The sequence below is a fragment of the Sarcophilus harrisii genome, chromosome 3 (assembly GCF_902635505.1).
Source record: "Sarcophilus harrisii chromosome 3, mSarHar1.11, whole genome shotgun sequence".
Lineage (NCBI taxonomy): Eukaryota > Metazoa > Chordata > Mammalia > Dasyuromorphia > Dasyuridae > Sarcophilus > Sarcophilus harrisii.
The window spans coordinates 219,539,015-219,564,295 of NC_045428.1; the positions used below are offsets into that span (position 1 = coordinate 219,539,015).

A 25,281-nucleotide genomic window follows, 5' to 3' on the forward strand; every position below is an offset into this window, starting at 1 on the left:
ATGGCTCATCCAAATTTCCTTATTACTATGAAGGGCAAGATCATAAACTCAGTCAATCAGAGTTGCAATTTTGGTATTATCTTTACTGCCACTTAATTGTGCATATACATTGGTAACTGACAAGCTTCAAACTCATCAGTGAGTTAGGGGGTGTCTACTCCAAGCATATGAAGAAGACTTCCCCCAGTGGAGTGGGTGGATGAGGACAATTTGTTCCAACAGCCATGAAGGTAGCTGAAGCAAGTGTTGTGGAGCACTTAAGAGCTTGGTCAGACGGCAAAGATGCCAAAGATTATCTACTGCATCCTGGGCCATAGCCAGTCATTTTGACTTTTGTCTTGCCCCTGTATTTCAATGACTCTGGAAAAGTAAGTGAGGTTGATGGCTTTGTGCAACTCTGCCTAACTTAAATCCGATTCACTCATGAGTCAACATGTCACCATTGCAATGTCATTGATTTTCTTTGAAAATGAAGGACAAATAGCATATCTATTAATTTGTCAAAACTTGTTCATTTCTCCATAGAATTTTTTATATATCTCCTTCTCTTCAATCACACAGATGCAACCCTTAATCAGGTTCTCATCACTTCCTGCCCAGACAATTGTAATTATTTTTTAGTTATTCTCTCCACTTCAGGTCTATCTGTCTCTTTCCCATACTCATACTCAAATCCATCCCACACACAGCTGCTAAAGTGATTTTTTTTGAGGGCAGAGCCAAGATGGTAGAAAAAAGCCAGGAAGTTGCCTGAGTTGTCCTTGGTTTCCATTGAAAACAACAGTAAATCAAGTCTCTGAATGGATTTGAGAATGACAGAATCCATAAAAAGACAGTGAAACAATTTTTCAGCTTAAAATAACTTAGAACCACTTCAGAAAAAGACTGTCTCACTTGAGTAAATGGGTAGCACAGCCCAATACAAGCACCGTGTGGGAAATGTAGTGGGAGGCTCTTAGATGTAATAGAGTTCAGCAGCAAAGGCTCCTGGATCCTGACTCAGTATATAATGGCACAGCAAGCCAGGTGTGAGATCTCCATCCCCAGAATCCTGCCACAACAAGTGAAATTAAGCTGGGCCAGCCTAGCACAGTGGACAAGTCAACAGCATCTATTGCCCCAATGAGGAAAGTCAGTGATAAGGGCGCTGTCCCACAGCAAAAAGAAGCTAGGAACAGTGTCCTTTGCACTCTAGAACTCAACTTATAAAAATGAATGAAAAAACCAAAAGAGCCTTAACCATAGAAAGCTAATATGATGACAGGGAAGATCAGAACACAAAGTCAGAAGAGGATAGTAATGGCAAAATGCCTATGTGTGAAACCTCAAGATAAATACAAATTGGTCTCAAGCTCAAAAAGTTCTCTTGGAAGAGTTCAAAAAGAATTTCAAGAATCAAGAAGGAGAGATAGAAGAAAAATCGAGAAAAGAAATGAGTTGTGCAGGAGAATTATGAAAAAAGAGCCAACAATTTGGAAAAGGAAGCACAAAAATTGGTTGAAAAAAAAAACCTTTAAAAAAAATTAGAGTTGACCAAATGGAAAAGAAAGTAAAAAGCTAATTGAATGCTGGATTCTTGGAGACGATAGTCTCTTTCAGCCCTGAAACCAAACTATGGATCCATTTGGTCCCAGTAAATCTCTCCCTTTCAGATAAAATATTTTTTAAAAAGCTAACTGAAGAAAACAATTCATTTAAAATTAGAATTGAGTGAGTGGAAGCTAATGACTCTAGGAGACACCAAGGATCAATCAAGCAAAATCAAAAGAATAAAAAAAAGAAGAAGAAAATGTAAAACATCTCATTGGAAAAACAACTGGCTTGGGAAGTACAGAATTTAAGAAGTATTGCACTTCCTGAAAGCCATTACAAAAAAAAAAAAAAAAAAGAACTCAGACAATATCATTTAGGAAATTATCAAGGAAAACTGCTCTAATATCCTAGAGCCAGAGAGCAGTTGTTTCAGTCATGTCTAATGCTTCATAACTCCATTTGGGGTTTAACCATATCTTTTATGTTGTTTTTCTTTCCCATTGGAGAAGGCAGCACGATAAATTAAAAAGACTCCTAGACTTGGAGTCTTTTTAATTGTTCTTTTGTAATTGTACCTTGTTCTGGTAAGAATTTTTAATTGTTTAAAATATATATGAGTCAAGTTATTTCAACCCAGATTTATTAAAAATGCCCACCATATGCCAGATACTACACTGGAATATATGGGGGGGAGGGGAATGTCTGCTACTTGTATGCACTGAAAGGTACCTTAAATGCAATTGAACGTTTTAGTTAGAGAGCTGTCCAGAGAATCAAGAGATTAAGTAACTAGCCCATTAAGTAACAGTCACTATATGTCAGAGGCGGGATTTGAACTGAACTCTTCCTGATTCTGAGGTCAGCTCTTTATCCATGATACCCCACAAAGCTCTTTGGGATCATTGTAAGAATATTGTTAAAAAGTACCAAACAGTAATCCTCGCCTCCTCCCACCAAATTGAGTTTACTGTAAACTCTGGGTGCAATTCACTGGTCTATCTATTGTGTCCAAGACATATGTTCTGATGGACCAATTCTATATATTGTCCATCTAATTTCATATCATAATCAGGATGTTTCTCATCCTTTATCCAAATAGCTTTTTAGGTATGGTTAGTTAGCACAAATTATTTTAATTGACTATAGATCTTTTTTAGAAGGCTCTGTAATATTTCAGGCTTTGGTGAAATCAATACAATTCTATTTCTAAACTGGAGAATCTGGAGGACTTTTCAATTTCTCTTTCATTGTGCAATGACACTACACTGGATATTTTCCATGACAGAGGCAAACATCTCTGACAAGAATATGTCTCTCTGCAAGAAGATTTCAGAAAAAACTGGAAAGGCTTACGTAAACTGATACAAAGTAAAATGAACAGAACCAGGAAAACATTGTACAAAAGATAATGTGTAACACACTCAACCATGAATGACTTAGCTCTTCTCAGCAAGAAAATTCCAAAGGACTTATGCTAGAAAATGTTATCCACATCCAAAGAAAGAATTGATAGCCTGAATACAGGTTGAAGAATACTATTCTCACTTTATTTTTTTTTTTTCATGGCTTTTCCCTTTTGTTCTGTTTCTTCTTTTACAACATGACTAATATGGAAATATGTTTTACATGACTGCACATACATTACCTATATCAAATTACTTACCACTTTAGAAATTAAAGAGTAAGGAAAGAGGGAGAAAAATTTGGAATTTAAAAAACTTAAATGAATGTGAAAATTGTCTTTACATGTAACTGGAAAAAATAAAATACTATTTAAAAAAAGAATATGCCTCTCTGTTTTATGCACTTGATACTAAAAATCAGAGAGCGACTAAACAAAATTCTATTGTTACACTTTCAAGGAATTTTGCATGATTTTAATATATACATGGTAGATACTTTATTTGAAGAGAGTCTTTAAGGCAACAATTCGCAGTTAACAATAATAGGGAGCCAGATAGCACAATGAATAGAGCTGGATTTAGGAAGACCCGAGTTGAAATCTAGCCTGAAACATTTCTTAGCTGTATGATCCTGGTCTCTTAACTTCAATTTGCCTTAGTTTCCTCAACTGTAAAAAATAGCACCTATCTGGCAGGGTTATTGGTCAAGTGAGATAATGTTTGTAGAGCATTTAGCACAGTGCCTGACACATAGGTGTTTTATAAACACTTATTTCCTTCTCCTTCCCAATAAGCATATCAGGATTTTATATTATCTGAATTTTTCAAACAATTGGGTGATTCTAAAGAAGTGCTTTGCTATAGAATATAGCAATTTTGCTATAGAATATAGAATTTTTAAAAATTAGGTATTCCTTTCTCACATCTTCATTGAATATGTCCTTGATGTACAGATAGATTATTCTAAGAAAAATTTTCTAGAGATGGGAAAGCAGGAATATGAGTCAGTAGTTCTTGATACTTCCTTAATAACTTTCCCCTGTAATACTATAGTCTGATTTTTTTCTGAAACATTTGGTTTGTTGGAAAAATTTGTTTTGGATAACTTTCAGATATCACAGAAATCAATTCCCTAACACCCTGAACACTATGCTGCTTCCAACATGAACCTTTGCTATGTTTATTTGATCTAGTGTAGCTGCTCTTCCCACTTGTTTTCTTTAGTATTATTTTGTCTTTATGCAGCACATCACACAGTGATGCTAGAATCCAAATTTTGTGTCTGCACCATCATTTCCATTTAGAAAAATCTATTTGGTTGTCTTCCTTCTATCCTTAAATGCTCTGAGGATGATTTTGCTAAGCAGGATCTCCTGCCAATTTTTCTACAAATTTATTTTTCCTTCCACTACTTCCATCTATTTTATGAACTCAAAACTGCTCACAAGCTTCTACTATTCTCCTCCATAAGATTTCCAGCAATTTGGAAAGTTTATTATTAATAGCCTCATTTGGTCTTCTTGTTATAATAATTGGTTACATCAGTTAAACTTCCTTAGGAAATATCAATGTCTATGTCAATCCATCTTCTTTTATTGAATTCCCATTTTTAGTATCAACAGCTTGTTTAAGTACTCAGGCTAGAATTGCTTCAATTGTATACAATATTTTTTTATTTTTCTAATTTTATTACTATTCTAATTTGATATTGATTTTATCCCTCCTCTAACCAGTTGATGATCTCATTATAAATGAGCAGTTTGTTGAGAAATGACTCTCACATCAATAACCAATGAGTCCTCATCTGCTATGTAATCATTGTATTGGCCACCAGTCATTTTCTGTCTTTTAAAATATATTCAACTTCATTTTTTGATATGTTATTATTTGGTGTTCATCCAGTATTTCCTAACTCGCTTCAAAGAAAGTTTTCATGATACATAAGTAGGAGGTTTCTGTACAATCCTCTGACCATAAAAAGGGAGTAACAGCAATTCACTAGAGGGTGTATAGAATAAATACATAGGAGGGGGGGGAGGGAGAGAGCCACCCTCCTTTGGAATGAAGGCTGTCTTTCCGAAAGGAATCCAGAAGAAATTACCAATTACATTGGTAATAAACTTGACTTTTATAGATAGCCCTAGGACATATTTGAAGTAGAAATCAAGCAATTTTAAGGAGGAAAAAAGTCAAATTGGCAATGTCACACCTCCTATAAACCTTTACCATTTTTCTATCCAAATGGTGTTATTATAATATTGAATATAATGACACCTTCCATTTATATAGTAGTTTATGGTAACAAAGTATTTTATATACATTACTTTATTTGAGCCTTACAACAACCTCGTGAGATAGGTGGGACAAATTACTTTTTCCATTTTTTAGATGAAGAAACTGAAGCTCAGAGAGGCTTTTTAGGTGATTCAATGGAAAGTACGCCAAATTTGGAATAAAAAGATACAAGTTCATATATCAGCACTGTGTGACCTTGATTAAATCACTCTTAGGGTGAGGCCCTTTCTCTGAGTCTCAGTTTCCTCACCCATAAAAATTTGTAATAAATAAATAAATAAATACAGAGATCGGGTGGGATAACCCTTAAAATATCCTCCAGCTCTAAATCTGTGATATTTCACTTTCCCAAAACAAATTTTTAAATAGCAGGCAAGACCCACACCCAAATCTAGGACTTTTCCCACTATACAAAACATGTCCAAACCTTTCATATTTGAAATCTTCCCCAGATTGTTTTAAAATCATATTTTGGAAAAAAAAGTTTGGATTCCTAGAAACTCAGGATAGATGAATATATTTTTAAATCACTCAAATGATTTTATTTATTGACTCCTATGATCCCTAGCATTTATATAGCTCTTGAAAGAAAAGTATTTTACAGGTATAATCTCACTTGAGAACAGAAACTTTGAAGTAAATGCTCTTATTATCATTATCTCCATTTTATGGATGTGAAAACTGAGGCTAAGGAAAGTAGAGATTTGCCCAGAGTGCAAAACTGAGAGGCAGGATGAACTCAGGGCTTTTGGACTTAAATCCACTACTCTAACCACTTCATTATCTAGTTACTCTTTTATACTTAAACGAGGGAGCAATGATTTTAATATGGGAACTCTCTCCACCAACACCCATAGCAAGTGATCTATGATGCAAGTAGGAAAATCCTAAAGCATAAACTGCCCTCCACCTCCCCTTATTCTGAGAAGTTAAGTCCAATATCACATAGTGAGTGTCTGCTGTAGGATTTGAACCCTTGCCTTCTTGACTTCAGTCAGGTGCAGCACTACACTCCAAACTGTCTCCACTGTCTCCTATGTATTCAGCATTTTCCTAATATTTCCTCCCTTCCCCCTTTGCAGCATTGTAAATGCAGGAAGCTGTCATTAGCTTATTTAAGAAAAAAAATTCCCAGAATTCTCTATGATCACGTTCTGTTACCTGGGTTCTCTTGAGTGGTCAGAGTCTGAAGAAATTTGCCGAATCGCTACCCAGGCAGCCTAAGTGAGCAATGTTGCCAAGGCCGGGACGGTAACATAGGGAGCTCTCCTGATTGCCTCTCTATCAGTAATAAAACGGTGTAACTCATAATTATGGTTTCAGGAGGAATTAGCCAACGATCACAATTTGACAGCCCTGTCACTTGAAAATTACCAGTACTTCATCTCCTATAATAAAGAGTCATTTTAAGGCAAAACCTTCCCAGAGTGGAGAGAAGCCATTTAGCGGAATAATTGCCACACTCTGTTGTCATGGTAACCTATCCACTTTAATAGAGAAGAGTGTTTGGGGGCTGGGAGTGAGGTGGTAGTTGTGGATTTGAACTTCAGCCGAACTCAGTACCTTTTAAAGAAAAACCTTCCTTTTAGGCACTTTTATTGTTGGAAGGCTTGCCTCCTTGAAACTATCCCCTATTTCCTTTCCATTTCTAGCAACTAATCCTAGAAATTGCTTCTTTCGGCAAACTTGTTTTTTTTAGTTTTTATTTTGAGTTCCAAATTATCTCTCTCTGCAATTTCATGTGCAGTCATGCAAAATATATTTCCATATTAATCATGTTTTCAAAAAAAACACAAATCAAAAAAAAAATCCCAAGAAAAATAAAGTTTAAAAGATGGTGTGCTTTGATCTACATTCAGACTTCATTAGTTCTTTCTCTAGAAGTGGATAACATTTTTCATCCTGTCTCCCCTGAAATTGCTGATAATAGAGAAGTTATTTGCAGTTGATTATAGTGTGGTCAGACTAGGCGTTAAGAAAATCACTTTAGCAGCTGGATGGAGGATGGATTGGACAGGTTTTATTATTGTGTTGTTAAAGTCTACCCCATTTTGGAATTTTCTTGGCAAAGAAACTGGGTTGATTTACTATTTCCTTCTCTAGCTTGTTTTACAGATGAGGAAACTGAGGCAAATAGTGACAGGTTTTCTGGTGATTTTAATATCACCTTTAAATCCAAAATCTTAGATTCCAGGCAATTCATTTAGTCTTTTTAATTCTCAGGGATTTTCTCCATCTATAAAATGGAACTACCTACATTGGTGATCATTGTAAGGAGAGTGAAAAGTCTTGAAAAATCATAAAGCAATATAGAAATACAAATAACAATGTTATTTTATACTTGAAAAGTGTGGATCCAATCAAGTAACAAGTACTATAAGAACGTGTAGTAAATAGCAGAATGAGAATGAAATCCTAGGTCTTTCCAATCCCAAAGGACAAAGGATGAAGCATACTATCCACCTCTAGAAAAAAGAATTGATATTGTTTGAATGTAGACTGAAGTATGCTATTTTTCCACTTGGTTTCTTTCATTTTTTTTTTTTTTAATTCAAGTCTTGAACAAAATCGTTGGTTGATGTCCTTCATTCTGGAAGCGGACCAAAATGACATCACTATGTTAGAGTCGAATTGCAGTGTGTTCCACTGTGGCTGATCAGACCAATACAAGCTCAGAGTGCTTTGCCAAAGGCCAAACACAGTTGTTTGTATGTTGTCTCTCTCATTAGATGTCGAGCTCCTTGAGAGCAGGGTCTAACACCTTTTTTTAGTTTATTGAGCATTTAGCACAGTGTCTGGCACATAGTGGGACTTAAATACTAGTAGACTGACTCTCTGAATCACCACTCTCAAACTTCCTTCTTTAGTTAATAAGGAGTTATGTATCCTTATGCTTATACAATACATTGCCTTCCCCATTGCCAGGGTTAAGGGCAAGAAAGTTAAAGGTATGGCACCCCAGCAATTTGGAAAATCTACATAAAATTTTTGGCTTACTCTTCATACTAGAGAAAATGTTTGAATTACATTAGTATTAAATGAGAAAAGATGTTGCTATTATGTAATTCTATGCATATATTTTATGCATCTCTGAATTTCTAAACTTTTTTTTTGGTTTGTTTTGTCTGCTGGCTGCCTTCGTATGTCATCTATGGCTTCCACAAAACTCCCCAAAAATTCCCACTTGATTTCTTATGCTTGCTTGCAATATATTAAAACCATGATCAGAAAATTATGATATGGAAGGGATAACTACAATTTAGTCACAGAGTTGTCCTTCTAGAGTATTGCTCCTTCTGAGTAGGGAGATGAAGGTGTAATACATATATTAGTAGTAGATAAAGATCTTGTGGCCTTAAAGCCAGCAAGACCTTTTGCATTTGACACGTGTTAGGTGTGCAAGTCCTTTTAAATAGATTTTTTTTTTTTTTTTTTTTTTTTTGGCAAGGCAATTAGGGTTAACTGACTTGCCTGAGATCATCCAGCTAGGAAATGCTAAGTGTCTGAGGACAAATTTGAATTCAGGTCCTCCTGACTCCAAAGCTGCTGCTCTATCCACTGCGTCATCTAGCTGCCCCTAAATAGAATTTTTTTGGAAAAAAAAATTCTGGAATTAAAATGCCTTTTAATAGAAACAGACATCTGCTGATACCAGCATGGAGTTGAGGCAAATTTTCAGGAATATTAGTGTGCCCAAAGAAATATTTCCCCCTTGCTGATGCTTTGTTCTATGTGTATTGTACATAGCCATAAGAATAAAATATAGGAGAGTGGCAAGAATAACCTGTGTTAAATGTTCCTCATAAAAATGAAACTCAGTCTGAAGAGACAGAATATAGAATACAAACCCCTCAGACTCTCAGATGGCAAATTTCATCAGTCATAAAATCTAAACTATTGCCTCCCTTCCAATCCCCATTGTTACCTAGAGGAATACCAGGAAGAGTTTCCCTATGCAATAATGTATAGTCCGAAGCATGCTCCCTCCATTTGCAAAGAGAGTTAAGGGAAGCTTTTTGTGCTCAGTCATGTCCTCTAGAATTATTGAGGCTAATAGAAACACTGACTCAAGCCAACATGTAATGAAAACACAGAGTCAATGACCCTAAATCAAGTGCAATAGATTTAAAAAAAAAAAAACAAGTTTATTCAGTGATTAAGAATATGTATTTAAATAGGGATAGAAACTAGACCTATGATTGCATTCATATAGAGAACTCCCAGGTGAGGAAATCTTTCTAAAGCATCTCTTTTTTCACCTTATAGTCTTAGAGAGATGCTTAGAACACTTCACTGAATTGCTCACCCTGTATGTGTCAGAGGTAGGGTGTGAGCTTTCCATCTATTACATCACTAGAGAGAGACAGAAACAGAAAGAGAAAGAGAGAGACAGAGAAATAGAGAGACAGAGAGTCAGAGAGACATACAGAGAGATAATAGATAGATAAGACATAAAAATTATTGATAGGAAAAAGATTAGATGATAAAGATGATAGATGGACAGACAGACAGATAGATATAATATTCTACCAAAAGTCTTAGTGTAAATTTAAATTTTAGTAGCTTAAAACTGCTTTATAACTTTTTTTGGGTCTATCTGTATAAATATTAATATATATTTACATATAAATGACAAATAACCAAGAATTAATCATTAAAATTGTAGATTAGAAACTTAATCCCCTGGAAACTGAGTGGATGCCCATCAGTTGGAGAATGGCTGAATAATTTATGGTATATGAATGTTATGGAATATTACTGTTCTGTAAGAAACAATCAGCAAGATGATTTCAGAGGGGCCTGGAGAAACTTACATCAACTGATGCTAAGTGAAATGAGCAGGAGCAGGAGATCATTGTACACAGCAACAGCAAGATTATGTGATGATCAATTCTGATGGAAGTGGCTCATCCAAACATCTTGTGATGGAAAGAGCCATCTACACCCAGAGAGAGGACTGTGGGAACTGAGTGTTGTTCACAACATAGCATTTTCACTCTTTGTTGTTATTTGCTTGCATTTTATTTTCTTTTTCATATTTTTCCTGTTTGAGTTGATTTTTCTTGTACAGCAAGATAATTGTATAAATATGTATGCACATATTGGATTTAACATATATTTCTACCATATTTAATATATACTGGACTACATGCCATTTAGGGGATAGGGGAGGGAAGAGAGGGAAACTGGAACACAAGGCTTTGCAAGAGTTAATGTTGAAGAATTATCCGTGTATATGTTTTGAAAATAAAAAATTTTAGTAAAAAAGGAAAATTAATGTCCAAGAGGATTTAGATAGGATTCAGTCCCACCCTTTCAATAAGATTCAATTAATAAAAACCCTGTCTGAGAAATATATTTCACATTTTTCTCTTCCAAACATGCTATGCTCTAGTCAAACTAAATGATTCTGTTCCCTGAACATATTCTGTGCTTCCTTATTCCTGAAGACCCCTCCCACGCAATCTTTCTTCACCCCTCTTGAATTGTTACCAAATGCTATCATCTCTTTTGGAAATTATTTTCTCATTCACTTGGTTGCTAATGACTTCCCATTTAACCTTATCCTCATTTAGCAATTTTTTGGCTCCTCTTCAAGGCACTTGAATAATATTGTTTTAGATTATAAGTTTTTTGTATAAAAGTATAAAAAAGAATTGTATCTAAATTGTATCATCTAGAACAAAAAAAAAATCCTTTAGACATAGTCTGGACATAGAGAAGTGATCTCTAGAATATTTATTGTTATGTCACTAGTCTAGCATAACACCTTGAATATAGCAGATGCTCAAATACATGTTTGTTAAACTGTATATTTAGTATCTGTGTATATACCCTAAACTTCTATATCACTATAAATTCCATAAAGGACCTCAAATAAATTTGTTATCTCCCCATAACCTGCCACAGTGCTATACACATAATAGATGTTTAATGAATTGAACAAAAATAACTTTGGTACAAAGGAAGTTAATTCAGTTTTCATTTATTAAGCTCCCACTAGATGCATGGCCCAAAACAGACAGAAGAGAATTAGTAATATGGCTATCAGTGATGTTAAAGTTGATGTTTCACCATTAGAGATTTTATTCCTTTAAGTTAAGAGATCTAAAGTACTCTCTTTTAACAAAATCTGGGGAAAGAGATCACATAAAACTATCGGTCACTAATTCTTTTGTTAGAAATGAATTAATCAATCATTTCAGTTCCCAAGAGGGTATTGACCAAATAGGAGGGGGGAGGAGGAAACGAGAGTTATGGAGCCTATTAGGGAGGGCAGAGTAGTCTACATGGAATGTTTTAATAGAGAGCTTTGGACAACATAAAGGTTTACTTGTTTACCTGAATTTGTGCCAGAAGGAAGGAGAGGTCAAAGGAGGGAGAAGTGGGAGGACACTAGTCATTCAACAGACATTTTATAATAACAACTGACATTTATATAGCTCTTTATGGTCTACAAAATATTTTATACATACATATTACTTCATGTGATCCCCAAACTCTGTGAAGTGAGAACTGGTATTATAACTCCATTTTATAGATGAGAAAAGATATAAAGGACATAAAGATACAAAGATAATTAAGAATGGTCCTAGACATCACAATTTTATCTGGAGAAGACCTATCTTGAAGTTCTAAAAAAAAAAAAAAAGCAAATGTGTAGCCACTTATCATTTCTCTTTTGTTAATTTAGAATCTTCATGGAAGAGACTTGTTAAAATAAGGGAAGACAAAAGGCTTACTTCCACACAAATTTCCAAAAGAAGGATGATGGAGAGAGATAGAGACACCCAAGCATATTAAAATTGTATTTATTTCAATTAACAAACATTTATTTTCTGTCCCTCCCATCCCCAAAAGAAAGAAAAGCAAAACCATTTAGCAGCTAGATTGTAGACAGATTAAGAGTGTAAATTTAGGGTCATAGAGATTTGAGTTTGAATCCTGCCTCAGATACTAGTTGTTTGCCTATGGGCAAGACCTCTAAACTTTCATAGCTTCGGTTTTCTGAGAAGAAATACCAAAAAGATTTTTAGAAAAAAAAATTTATTGTTAGACAGAGGGAAGAGATGGAAAAAGGTATGGTTCTGTTGTTGTTGTTCAGACTTTCCATGGCCCCATTTGGGGTTTTTAGTAAAGATTCCAGAGTGATTTGTATTTCCTTCTCCAGCTCATTTTGCAAATGAAGAAACTGAGGCAAACAGGGTAAGTGACTTAGAGTCACAAGCTTGTAAGTGATTGAGGTAAATTTGAACTCATACAGGTTAATTCTATCCACTGTGTCACCTAGCAACCTTTATGAGTTTTATGTTATATAGAATTTGAAAATGAGAACAAGGACAAGCAGCTGAGTGACCTTAGGTAATTTTTAAAATAAGTCTGTTTACAGATAAACCATATAGATTGCTTGAGATGTATATCAGCAGACAAGTCTAAACATTCAATAAGATTTGGGAAAAGTCAAAACACAAGTTTTAAGTGAAATCCCAACTCAAGACCTGGATGGAATCAAAGTATTTCTTATAACAATCTGGATCCCCTGGAGGGGAATCTAAGGTCAGCATGACATAAGCATCTTGCACATTCTGGGTTACGCAATATCTAACCACACAAAGCTAAATTCAAACAATATATAATAAATACAAATAATATAAATAATGATGGTAATATGTATTATTATTCCTAGCAGACTATCTATTGTTTAAGATAACCTATATACAGTGCTTAACAAACCTTGAAGTACCATAGCTTATAAATACTAGCTATAAATAAGCATGCATAGTCAAGCAAAACAAATTCCCATATTTGCCATATCCAAAAATTCATATTTCATTCTGCATATTTTGTCCAGTACCTCTCTGTCAGGAGGTAGACAGCATCTGTCCCCTGGAGACATGATTGGTCCTTACAATGATCAGGGTTCTTCAGCCTAGAAGTTGTTTGTCTTTCTATGTTGTCATCATACAAATTGTTCTCCTGGTTCTGCTCAGTTAATTCTACATCACTTCATGCAAGTTTTCCCACATTTTTTTTCCTTTCTGAAACCATTTCCTTTATTATTTTTATAAGACAAAATTGGCAATTTATTTCAACTATTTTTCAAATGATGCTTACTCCTTTAGTTTCCAGTTCTTTGCCTCTATAAAAAAGTTGCTCTAAACCCCAAGTTTAAAATACAATAAAACATAAACAATATTAAACTTTAAAACAAATCAATATATGTCCTCAGAGATCTTTATGTATGAATTAGTGGCCATTGTTTCTATTTGAATTTAATACCATTAGTCTAAAACATGTCATATGAAGGGACTGTTGAGAAGGTTAGTCTGAAAGAAGCTGAGAAATCAAAGGAAGCAGAACCACAGAATTTGAGATTTGAAAGGGAAATTAGCATCCAATTATTCCGATCTATATTTCAAAGGAATCTGGACTATGCCATACCTAATGAGTGGTCATGTAGCCAACTTGAAAAATCTTCAATAAGAGATCTACTAACTCCAGAGCAGCCTGTCCAACTATAACTTCTAAGAAGTCCCCCCTCCCAACATCACTCCTCAATTTGCCTTTTTGCAACTTCTACCTATTTCTCCTACTTCTGCCTCCTAGTCCAAATAAAACAAGTTAAATAAATATCTTATCTAAATCTCACCCCATCAAAAACTTGATCATAGATCAAATCTGTGTCATCCCCTTCTTCAAGTCTTCTTGCTTTTCTAGGCTAAATAGTCTTAGTCTCTTCAACCTTCTCAAGGTCTTTCAACATCCTCAGTGTCCTTTTCACATTTCAATTTATCCAAGTCCTTCCTAAATGGTATCATCTAGAACAAAAAAAAATCCTTTAGACATAGTCTGGCCATCTCAGAGTATAGAGGGACATAAATAATGGTAATAACAGTTACTATCCTCTTATTCAATTTAAGACCAAATTACTTTTCTATCCTCCATATTGGACTCAGTTTATAATCCATTTAAATCTCTAGATCTTTCTCTAAGGAAAAAGGTAGATACTTAAGTTTAATGCCCAAGGACTTACCATCACAAGACCTATGTTCTAGTCTTAGATCCTCATATTTGAGATAAACACCATCTCAAGAAAAAACAAAAGATGACATTTCAGGTTTTTCTTTCTAACCAGAAAACACATTTTATGTTTTTCTTTTCCATGAAAGTTTTATACTGTATACAATCAAAGGTTTCATCTTCCACATTGGACACTTTTCACGAATTTGTAAAATCCATTTTTTATCACCATCTTTGGCACAGTCAAAGATATACTTATAAATGTTTAACAACTAGTCTTCCAGAGGGAAAGAGGAAATACATGTGACAGACTTTCATCTACATTGTTATTATCTTCGCCTTCACTTTCTTAAATCTAGAAATCAAGACAACAATAAATCAAGCCCTAATTTGTAGCATTTGCTGATTTTCTAAGGTACAAATTCTTACACTGAAATTTTAACAATTATCTCTCAAGAGCCAGTTGGAGCATGTCCCTGCTGAATTATACATCATCCTTCTCATTCGATTCTCACCATTTTCCTGGCTCTTGGATAGGAAATGTAAAGACTCAATTGTAACATGAGGGGAGGTCAGACTATATGATTTTCAAGGTGCCCTCCCCATCAGACATTCTATGAACCTCTGAATTTATAGTTGCTGTATGACTGTGAGTCATGAAATACTGCAGACTAAGCAATTAAAACTGAGTATCACTCCAGGAGCAATGGAGAAGGGCACACTAGGTATAAGGAGACAAACTTCTACCAGAGAGCTATAAAGAAAAGAGCTTCTTGAGAGGAATGATTGTTTCCTTATTTCTTTCCTTAGCACCTAGCATGGTGCCTGACAGATAATAGATTCTTAACAAATGCTTGTCAATTAACTACAAGTTATCTAACTGAATGTTAACTCTTTTATACCTTGCCTGTTATCCATGATCAGGGCTTTATTGAACAAGGATATGCCTGTTATATCTTTCAAAGAATCTTAAATAGTTTTGATTTATACATGGGAGACATTTTATTGGAATAAAATTTTCAAGGAAATGTTTTGTCCACTGAATTAAATAGTTTTTATAATATAAATATGTGAAATCTTGTATTCTCTTTCATATATTGTATGATAGTGACATAGCCATGGTCTACTGCAGAATATCACTTGTAAAAGCTTATCTTTTCCCAATTATACACTAAAATATATATTTAAAGCACATATACATGATTTTCATAAAAATTTTCTATAAATGGGAAAGTAGGGATGTAGGTTGGTAATGATTTATATTCTTTTAGTACCAACAAGGTATATATATTTCCACATTGTTGGCCTTATTCCATTCTCAGATCTCTTGTGAATTGATCTCTCAAGACCTTTATACTTGTGCTGCCTCTAGCAAAGATCTCATCAAAATAATCGTTCTATGTTCATTTCTTTCCCACTTTTTGTTATCTTTAGGGACATTTCTGATCTAATAATTCTGGAATTTAACTACAATAATCTTCCGAGTTTTTATTTTGGAGTTTCTGTCAGGAGATGATTGGTGGATTCTTTCAATGACTATTTTACTCCTGGGTTTTATGATATCAGGACAATTTTCCTTAATTATTTCTTGAAAAATGTTGTCCAGGCTCTTTTTTTGATCATGGCTTTCAGGTAGTCCAATTATTCTTAAATTAAATCTTAGATCTCCTGGATCTATTTTTTTAGGTCAGTTGTTTTTCTAATGAGGTATTTATATTTTCTCCCGTTTGTTCATCTTTTTTTTTGACTGATTTTTGATGTTGTATCGAGTAATTCACTTCCATTTGTCCAATTTTAATTTTTGATGAATTATTTTCTTCAGTTAGCTTTTTTTAAACCTCTTTTTATATTTGACCAATTGTATTTTTGAAGGAATTGTTTTCTTGAGTCAATTTGTGTGCCTCCTTTTCCAAGCTGTTGGCTCCTCCAACCAAGATATCATAATTTTCCTGCGTACGTCTCATTTCTTTTCCCCATTTTTCTTCTGTCTCACTTATTTAATTTTGAAAATCCTTTTTGAGTTTTTCCAAGAGAATTTTTTGAGCTTGAGAGCAGTTCAGAGCCCCCTGTGAGACTTCACATGTAGTAGGCATTTTGCCATTACTGTCCTCTCGCAGATTGTGTTCTGATCTTTTCTGTTTCCATAGTAGTTTTCTATGGTCAGGCTCTTTTTGCTTTTTAGCTCATTTTTAAAAGGATGTTCTGTTCCTGGGAATGGGGGAGATTGTCCGAAGTTTTTTAGCAGAGGGACAGAGCCTTCTCACTGATTTTCTACACTGGGGCTAGAGTTACTTTCCCATTGCTCTTGGTAGGCCTGGCTAGTCCTGCCTGTTATGCTAGGGTTTGGGGGCTCAAAATTTGCATTCTTTGGTTGGATTGGAAGTCTCACAGATACCTGCTGAGCCACTGGCCCTCTGAATCAGGACAGAATAGCTAGCACCCATATATTGACTAAAAACCTGCTGCTAGATTCTCAACACTGCATCTATGTTAGGTCTCGATTCCTCCTACCCAAGAGAGATAGAGCTTTCCCAAAATCCTTCCAAGATATTTTAAGCTGGAAAATTGTTTCACTCTGAAATGTTTGTGGGTTCTATCACTCCAAAATCTGTTCAGAGGCTTGATCTAGGTTTGATTCTGAAGGAAGCTGAGGAAAGCTCAAGCAATGCCCTTGCTTATCTCCACCATCTTGGTTTCATCCCTTTGGAGCCATTTCTACCTTCTCTGTGATATTCATTGTTAATGGTGAAAGAAATTTGTCATAAAAATCTCTGCAGATTTTTTCTATTTTTCTTCTGTCTGTCCTTCCATTTTCATCCTTGTAATAACTTTACTTAGTTTGCTCTCATTTAAATTTGCTTAAAATGTTTTTACCTTTTATGCTTCTCTCTCATTAAATAATCTTATATTTAAAAATATATATTTTACTTCTTTGGTAAGGTTTTACAGGAATTTATATTCTACTCTGATGTTGACTTTGGATTCTATTTATCTCCACTTGGCAAGTAAATTAAGCATTTTCTGAATAAAGTACTTTTTTAGGTTCTTTTGCTCTTTTTGCTGTGGAAATTGACTTGCTTCAGTTAAACTTCGATATGAAACTGTTTATATTTGTATCCTTTTTTTCATTCACTATTGTTTTCAAATGTGTCCTTTTCTTTTCCTTATTTTTATTCTTCTAGATTTGAAGTGCTCATAAAGGGAAGCCCGAGTGGGAATGAAAAAACATGGTAGACCTATGACTAGAGAAAGCAAATCATAGAATCCTAACAGGGACAATGAAGTATGCCAGCATATAGACTTAGGAAAGGAAGTGGAAGACAGTGGCAGGATCTCAGGAAAGCAAGGCCCAAACCAAAGATAACCTGACCGTCTATGCTGTCCATGGGAACAAGAGCAGTCAGACACTGGCACAAAATCCTGAAACAGAAACTGAGACAGAAGATATAAGTAAGCAGAAGATACCAAACACCCTGAAAAAATAATTAATGACAAATAGAAGAACTAGGGGTTGGTTTGGGTTTTTCATTATTTGGGTTTTTTTGGTCTGTGTGATTTTCAATTTCCTTTTTTTTTCCCCCATTTAATAGTATTTTTATCTAAGACCTTTTTAATTTAATGTATTTAGAATTAGTGGTTTTGTATTTCATAATGTTCTCTGTCTTCTATTTGGTCATAAATTCTTCTCATCTCCATAGATCTGATAGGTAAACTATTCCTTTTTTTCCTAATTTGATTATGATATCACCCTTTATGTCTAAATCATATACCCATTTTTAACTTATCTTGGTAAAGAGTGTGAGATATTGGTCAATGCCTAGCTTCAGCTATTTTGCAATTTCCTCAACAGTTTTTGCCAATAGTGAGTTCTTATGCCAGAAAATGGAATCTTTAGGTTTAGCAAACAATAGATTGCTATAGTCATTGTATTTTGTGTATATAATCTATTCCACCAATCCACCATTCTATTTCTTAGGTAGTACTAACAAATTTTGATGATTGCTACTTTATAATATAGTTTTAAATCTCATATAGGTAGGCCCCATTCATTTGCATTTCCCCCCCATTACTTCCCTTGATATTCTTGATCTTTTGTTCTTCCACATGAATTTGGTTATTTTTTCTAGTTCTATAAAATGAATTATTTGGTAGTTTGATTGGTATAGCACTGAAAATAAATTACTTTAGTAAGAATTATTATTTTTATTATATTAGCTTGGTCTACCCATGTACAATTGATATTTTCCCAATTATTTAGATCTGACTTTATTTGTGTGAAAAGTGTTTTGCAATTGTGTTTATATAGTTCCTGAATTTGTCATGACTTGGTAGTGGTTTTATCCCATTTTGGGGATCTTAAAAGAGGGAAAAGAAGGGAAAGAAAAAAGAATATAATAGAGAAGAAATAAGGAAGAAGAGGGTGGAAATTACTACTTCTCATATTTGGGTTACATGTAAAGAACATATAAAAATAGGAGAAGTTGTCATCACATGAACCTCACTCTTATCTGATTTGGAGAAAGACCAAATGAATACATGTTCAAAGAGTTTGGTGGTGTAATACATTAAATTTAAAAGGGAAAGAAGTGGGGGAGAGGGAAAAGGAAATTAGATTTAAAAGCAAGGATAAAGTTTAGGAGAAAATTTTCTTAAGTAAAACAAACTTCAGCTTCAAACAGTGAATTGTAAAAGGAAAATTATAAGAATGAAAGTGTAAGAACTAGTGATTAGGCAATGGAAGGGGAAAAGACAGGAGTGGCAGTGGAGTAGAGCTCACTAGTGTCAATCATATCTCTTCTCTTTCATTACCTTGTTCTTTGTAAAGAAGGGACACAAGAAAGGGGGAAATTATAAGTGGCTAAATTGAAGAAATTAATCAATTAACAATCATAACTGTAAATGCGAATAAAATGAACTCATCAACAAAGGATAGCAGAGGATATACAGAGGATAACAGAATAGATTAGAAAGGAAATTCAACAATATTTTGTTTATAAGAAACACACTTGAAATATATTCACAAAAAGTAAAATTGAGGAAGTAGAGCAGAATTTATTGGGGCATCTAAACTAACAAATAATAAAATTAGGGATAACAATCATGGCCTCACACAAAACAATGAAAATAATCCTGGTTAAAAGAGATAAGTTGAGAAATTGCATTATGCTTAAAGACACTATAGACAATATAAACACTATATTTGTGCATATATGTTATATATACAATGTTTATATTACATGTATTTTATATACATTGAATGAAATAAATTAAAATTATTTAAGGGAAAAGTATATGGTGAAATAATGAAAATATAATAGTTGGGAATATTTGCAGAAGTAGAAAAATCTAATAAAATGATAAGAAAGTTTTGAACCTAGATAGAACTTGGAAAAAAGTTAGATATGAGAGCTCTCTGAACAATAGTGAAGGGGAGTAGAAAAAATTTAAATATTTTTGGCTATGCATGTCATCTTTATAAAAATTAATCATGTGCTAGACTAGAGCATGAAAACTTAATAATCAAATGCAGAAAAGCAGAAAAGTTAAATATGTATTTTATAAGCCAGACTTTATTTACTAGGCCTGTATTTCAAAGAGATCATAAGGAAAAGGACCTACCTGTACAAAAATGTTTGTTGCTGTCCTTTTTGTAATGGCAAGGAAACTGAATGGATACCCATCAGATGGGAAAAGGCTAAATAAGTTATGGTATACAAATGTTTAGGAATATTATTGTTCTATAAAAAATGATCAACAGGATGATTTCAGAAAGTCCTGGAAATGAAATGATGCCAAGTAAAGTGAGTAGAACCAAGAGAACATTGTATACAGCAAGAAGATTTTGCGATGATCAGTTTTGATGGATGTGGCTCTTCTCAGCAGTGAGGTAATTCAGGACAATTCTGGTGGACTTGTGATAGAGAGAGCCATTTGCATCCAGAGTGAGAACTATCAGGACAGGGTGTGGATCACAACATATTATTTTCACCTTTTTTTTTGTTGTTGTTTGCTTGCTTTTTTGTTTTTTCTCATTTTTTTCCCTTTTTGATCTGATTTTTCTTGTGCAGCATGATAAATGTGGAGATGTGTACAGAAGAGATGTAAATGTTTAACATATATTGTATTGCTTGCTACCTGGGGGAGGGGATGAAGAGGAAGGAAGGGAGAAAAATTTGGAACATGGGGTTTTGCAGGGATGAATATTAAAAACTATCTTTGCATGTATTTTGAAAATAAAAATCTATTTTAAAACATCCAAATTTAAACAATTATAAAAATAAAGGTTCTTTGAAAAAAAGAATAAAAACTTAAATGAAGACTAAGTAATTTAATCCTAAAGAATTGGTGGGCTTCTAAAGAATAAACAATAAAAGCAATAAATAATTTCATTTTTAAAATGACAACAATAAGATAACATGCTAAAACTTTGGGATAAATCAAATCAGTCTGGACCAAATGGAAACATTATATCTTTAAATACATTTTAAAAATAAAAGAAAAAATAAATCAACAAATTCAGCTTGTAACTGAAAAATCTAGAAAAGCCACAATTAAAAAAAAAACCAACTAAATAAAAAGAAGGAATTGTAAAAAAGAAAGGATTTCCATCATTGAAAGTTTAAAAACAATTGAACTAATAAAGAAAACTAGGAAGTATTTTTTGTGGAGAAACTATTAATAAAATAAATAAATCACTAGCAAATTGATGTTTCAAAAATATTGATGTTATTTGTCCTTTATTCTCAAAGATGAATATGATATCTGGGAGATGATGACAACATGCAAGTGAATTGGATTTAGTGAAATCAAATCACTCAAGGAGAGCTGTGCAAGGTCACTAGTTTTTCCTCCAGAACCATTTGAGTCCAGTGGCCATATATATAGACCAGGACAACTAGAAATGGCCCTGTATGCAATAAGAGACCTTAGGCCTTTTTAAAGCTAAAGTCTTGCAAAGGTCTCAGTTTGACTAAGGCAACTACCCATTTAGTTATTAAGACTAGGTAAGAAAGAAATGAAAGAAAATCAAATGACAAATTTCAAAAGTTAAAAAGCAGAATTTACAAATGAAAAAGAATTAAAGAGAATTATTAGAAATTAGTTTGACCAACTATATATTCACAAAATTGATAACTTAAGATGAAATGGACATATATTTAGACTATAAAATATTCAGATTAATATGTATATATTGTTTTGTTATTAGAGTGTGAGCTCCTTGATGCTTTTATATTTGTATCCTCAGCTTAATATGGTACTTACAGAATAAGCATCTAAAAAATGCTTTTTTTTTCATTCATTCATTTAGAGATACAAGAAAAATGTATAATTGGTTTCACTTTGGTGACATTATTCAGTACTAATCATGAGCCATAATTAACGGTTCTTTTCTTGACGTATTCATGATTATAATCAGGAGACTTTGGGTAACATACAAATCCTTGCTTTCTCATTCCTTATTCCTGATCCATGTCTGCTAATACACATCTTGCCATTCTTACCCATTCCCAACTTTGAATTGAAATCACCAAGTATCAAGATATATATTGATTGAATTTGAAGGCTCTTACTGAATTCTTTGTAGAATTTCAGTATCTCTTCATTCTCTGCAGTGATATTACGTAAGCTGCAATTGTTTTCATGGTTGTCTTTTTGCTAACATTTTTCATGAGCATCACAAGACAAGATGGCCAAATGTCCAGTAAATTATATTTCTTGTTGTCACTGCTGTTGATTTCTTATTTGTCTTTCCAAAGGGAACTTATAGATCATTCTTTAATTTAGCTGATATAACTTTTTTTCTTCCAGTTTCTTTTAGAGTTCAACATCTTTTGTTTGGTTGAGATAAGAGTGAAGTTTATGTGAAACCCACTCCCACTACTCCTTCCTCCATATCTATATATTCTTCATATGCACCCCAGTTATGAGAAATAGTTCTAAGCCCCTTCATCCTCACTTCTCTCCTAATATCTATTTTCCTTACCTTTTCCTTTCTCTCTTAAAGACATCAAAATAGAGCAAATCCATAACTAATCCCTGTTTGTCAAATCATGGCAAATAAATATAATTCTGTATGGTAAGAAATGATAAATATAATGAAAAAAGAGAAGCATGGGAAGACAACATGAAATGATACAAAGTCAAGTGAGAATGCTTGTTAAGGACCATGCCTAAGTGAAGGGGCAGGTCAGTTCTCCAAGACCTCCACATAACATCTGAATCATAACATCTGAAGGAGTTGCAAAGCAGCCTTTACTGACACAGGTGTTGCTTGTGGGCTGGGAATAAAATAAATTGGAGGCAGAGGGAAGCGGAGTGAGATCAGACAATGCAACAACCCCTCAGTAGAGAGGTTAGAGAACAGCAACTGCATCATCAATCATCATCATCATCATCATCATCATCATCATCATCATCATCATCATCATCATCCTCTCACATGAAGAGATTCATTCTACAGGTTTGAGTTAGACCTTCAGCAGCTACTGGCAGGTGGCTCCCATAGCACAACAATTGCTAAAATTCATTTCCTATATTGGTACATCCAATTAGATAAAGATCTTACAATTAGAAGACCATCAATCAAGTTAAAGTTTATAAATGGTCGTGCTGAACGAGGCAAACAGATTAAGTGACTTATCCAGGATTATACAGCTAGTAAGTATCTGAGGTCAGATTTGAACTCACAAAGCCAAGTCTTCCTGATTTGAAGTCCAGCACCCTATCCACTGTACCACCTAATTGCCCCCATAGATGGCCTAAAATCCATCAATCTCATTATTATTCTTTGCTCCCTTTCTTGCCATTCTACCATCATTACTGCAGAAGTGGAAGGGAGCAACATGGTTCTGGGACTGTTGCTTATATATTTCTTATTCCTTGGTTTGCTACGGTCAAAGGTTTCATTACTGACTGGTTAGCCTCTTTGTCTTAGCAACACTGATCTTCAGAAAGCAGACATAATCATCTGTCAAGATTGTACTCAAAAACTTTGCTGCTGGGTAGAACCTGTCAGAGCTTGTGTTCCACTGATACAGTCTTCAGGAACACAAGATTACTTCCATATCACAACAAAGCATCAAAAAGTGGTGTTGCTGAGCAAAAATACACAAATAAAAAAAAATATGTATAAAATAAAAACAGTAATTTTAGAAGGCAGTGACAACTAGTGGAAATCAGGAAAGGAATCTTTAAGGAACAATAATACTAGTACTAATGATCATCATTATCATTGACATATATGTTGTTGTTCAGACATGTCTGATTCTTTGTAATCCCATTTGGAATTTTCTTGGCAAAGATACTAAGGTGGTTTGCCATCTCCTTCTCCAGTTCATTTTATAGGTGAGGAAACTGAGGTAAACAGGGTAAAAAACAGGTTTACAAAAATTCTCTTGAGTCTTATGACAAACCCTGTAAAGCAGCTATTACAGATATTTTTATAAGCTCAGTTTCACAAATGAGGAAACTTAAATTCAGAGAAATTAAAGGACTTGATCATAGTCACTTAGCAACTAAATTTCATAGTTGGATTTGAACCTAGTTCTTTCTGATTCCAAATCCAGAACTTGAGTTATCATTCCTAGATGGAGCAACTTATTTAATCAGAAGAAAAAGGAGGAGAAAAAGGAAGAAGAGGAGAAGGAGGAGGAAAAAAAAGGAGGAAGAAGAAAAGGAAGAGGAGAAAAAGGAGGAAGAGGAGTAATAGGAGGAGGAAGAAGAAAAGGAAAAAAGGAGGAGGAGGAGCAATAGGAGGAGGAAGAGGAAAAGGAAAAAGAGGAGGAGGAGGAGGAAGAAGGAAAGAAAAAGAGAGGAAGGAGAAGGAGGAAGAGAAGGACAAAAAAATGCCCAATGACAACATTTCAGATGCTGTGACAGCCAGGTGGAAGAAACGTTTTTGGTCAGCATGATTTCCCATTGATCTTAAAATTATTGTACCCAAACGGCTCAACAAATTGTGGTATACAAATGCAATGGGATGTAACTATATTGTAAGAAAGGATAAATATAAATAATACAGAAAAGCATGGGACTCCTTAAGTGAAATGATTCAAAATGAAGTCAGCTGAATCAGGAATATACCTTGAGTACGATGTAAATGGAGAGAACAACAACAATAAAATGGAACACTCTATAATTATAGGGCCCTGAAGAAGAAATGGAAGGGGAAATTTACCTCTCTCTCTTTTAAAAAAAAAAAAGTGGGGGACTATGGATGTTGAACCTTCACTAAACTGCTAATTTTCTCTTTTTTTAATTCTTTGTTATAGGGTCATGGGTCTTTGTAGGAAAAAGGGTGTTTTTGGAAATCTAGTTGATATAAAAACAAAATCCACCAATTTATCATCATAAAAGACCATTTCACATAGGTATAACTGGACCTCTCCTATGAGGTTACTGACATGCAATCGATGGGGAGAAAAGTGATTATTTTGAGTTTGGGTAGAGGTCTAGAGGTTGAAATAGAAAATTTTCTCAGGACTTCATGCATGTTTCTTTTAATAGAATCTTTGTCAATCACTCTTTGTTCAATTTAAGAATAAATTCAAATGATTCTTCCATATAGAGAAAGACAAATTACTTTTATATTTACTTTATACTTCACATGACATGATTTCCAGACCCACCCTCATCTTCATTATTTTTCCCTTAGATGAGTTTTAATTGGTCAAAACCTTTCTTAAAAGGCGGTATCCAGAACTGGACACAATATTCCAGTCATGATCTTGACCATCACAGAGCATACTACATTGGTACACCATATCTCTATTAATAGCTCTTCCAACTCCAGTTATGACCCTATGAGCACAATTTAAGATTACTGACTGGCCTTTTTTGAGAGAATACAAAGGCAGTTGCTATCTACAGCCTGGTGTTGGAACATTGGCTCTTACCTTGAAAGTACGTGCCAATAGCAGCTGGAATCTGAGTAGATATTTGGTTTAATATCACTTGAAGAGAGAGTAACTTCTGTAGGAGCTGTAATAAAGAGAGACTAGATAGAGGCTTTTTAGATTAGCAATAGTAT

General features: G+C 34.2%; 1 protein-coding gene across 2 annotated transcripts in view; it reads right to left on the reverse strand.

Moving 5' to 3' along the window:
* The window catches only part of LOC100931403 (regucalcin-like), a 51,177-nt gene extending 25,896 nt beyond the window's left edge, over positions 1 to 25,281 (reverse strand). Inside the window, exon 1 of one of the 2 annotated variants that reach the window (XM_003766697.3) lies at positions 25,148 to 25,281. The gene's annotated coding sequence lies outside the window, so the exon portion shown is untranslated. Of the gene's footprint in view, positions 1 to 6,392; positions 6,685 to 25,147 lie in introns of those variants that run through there. The other variant, XM_031959074.1, reaches the window with a different exon arrangement.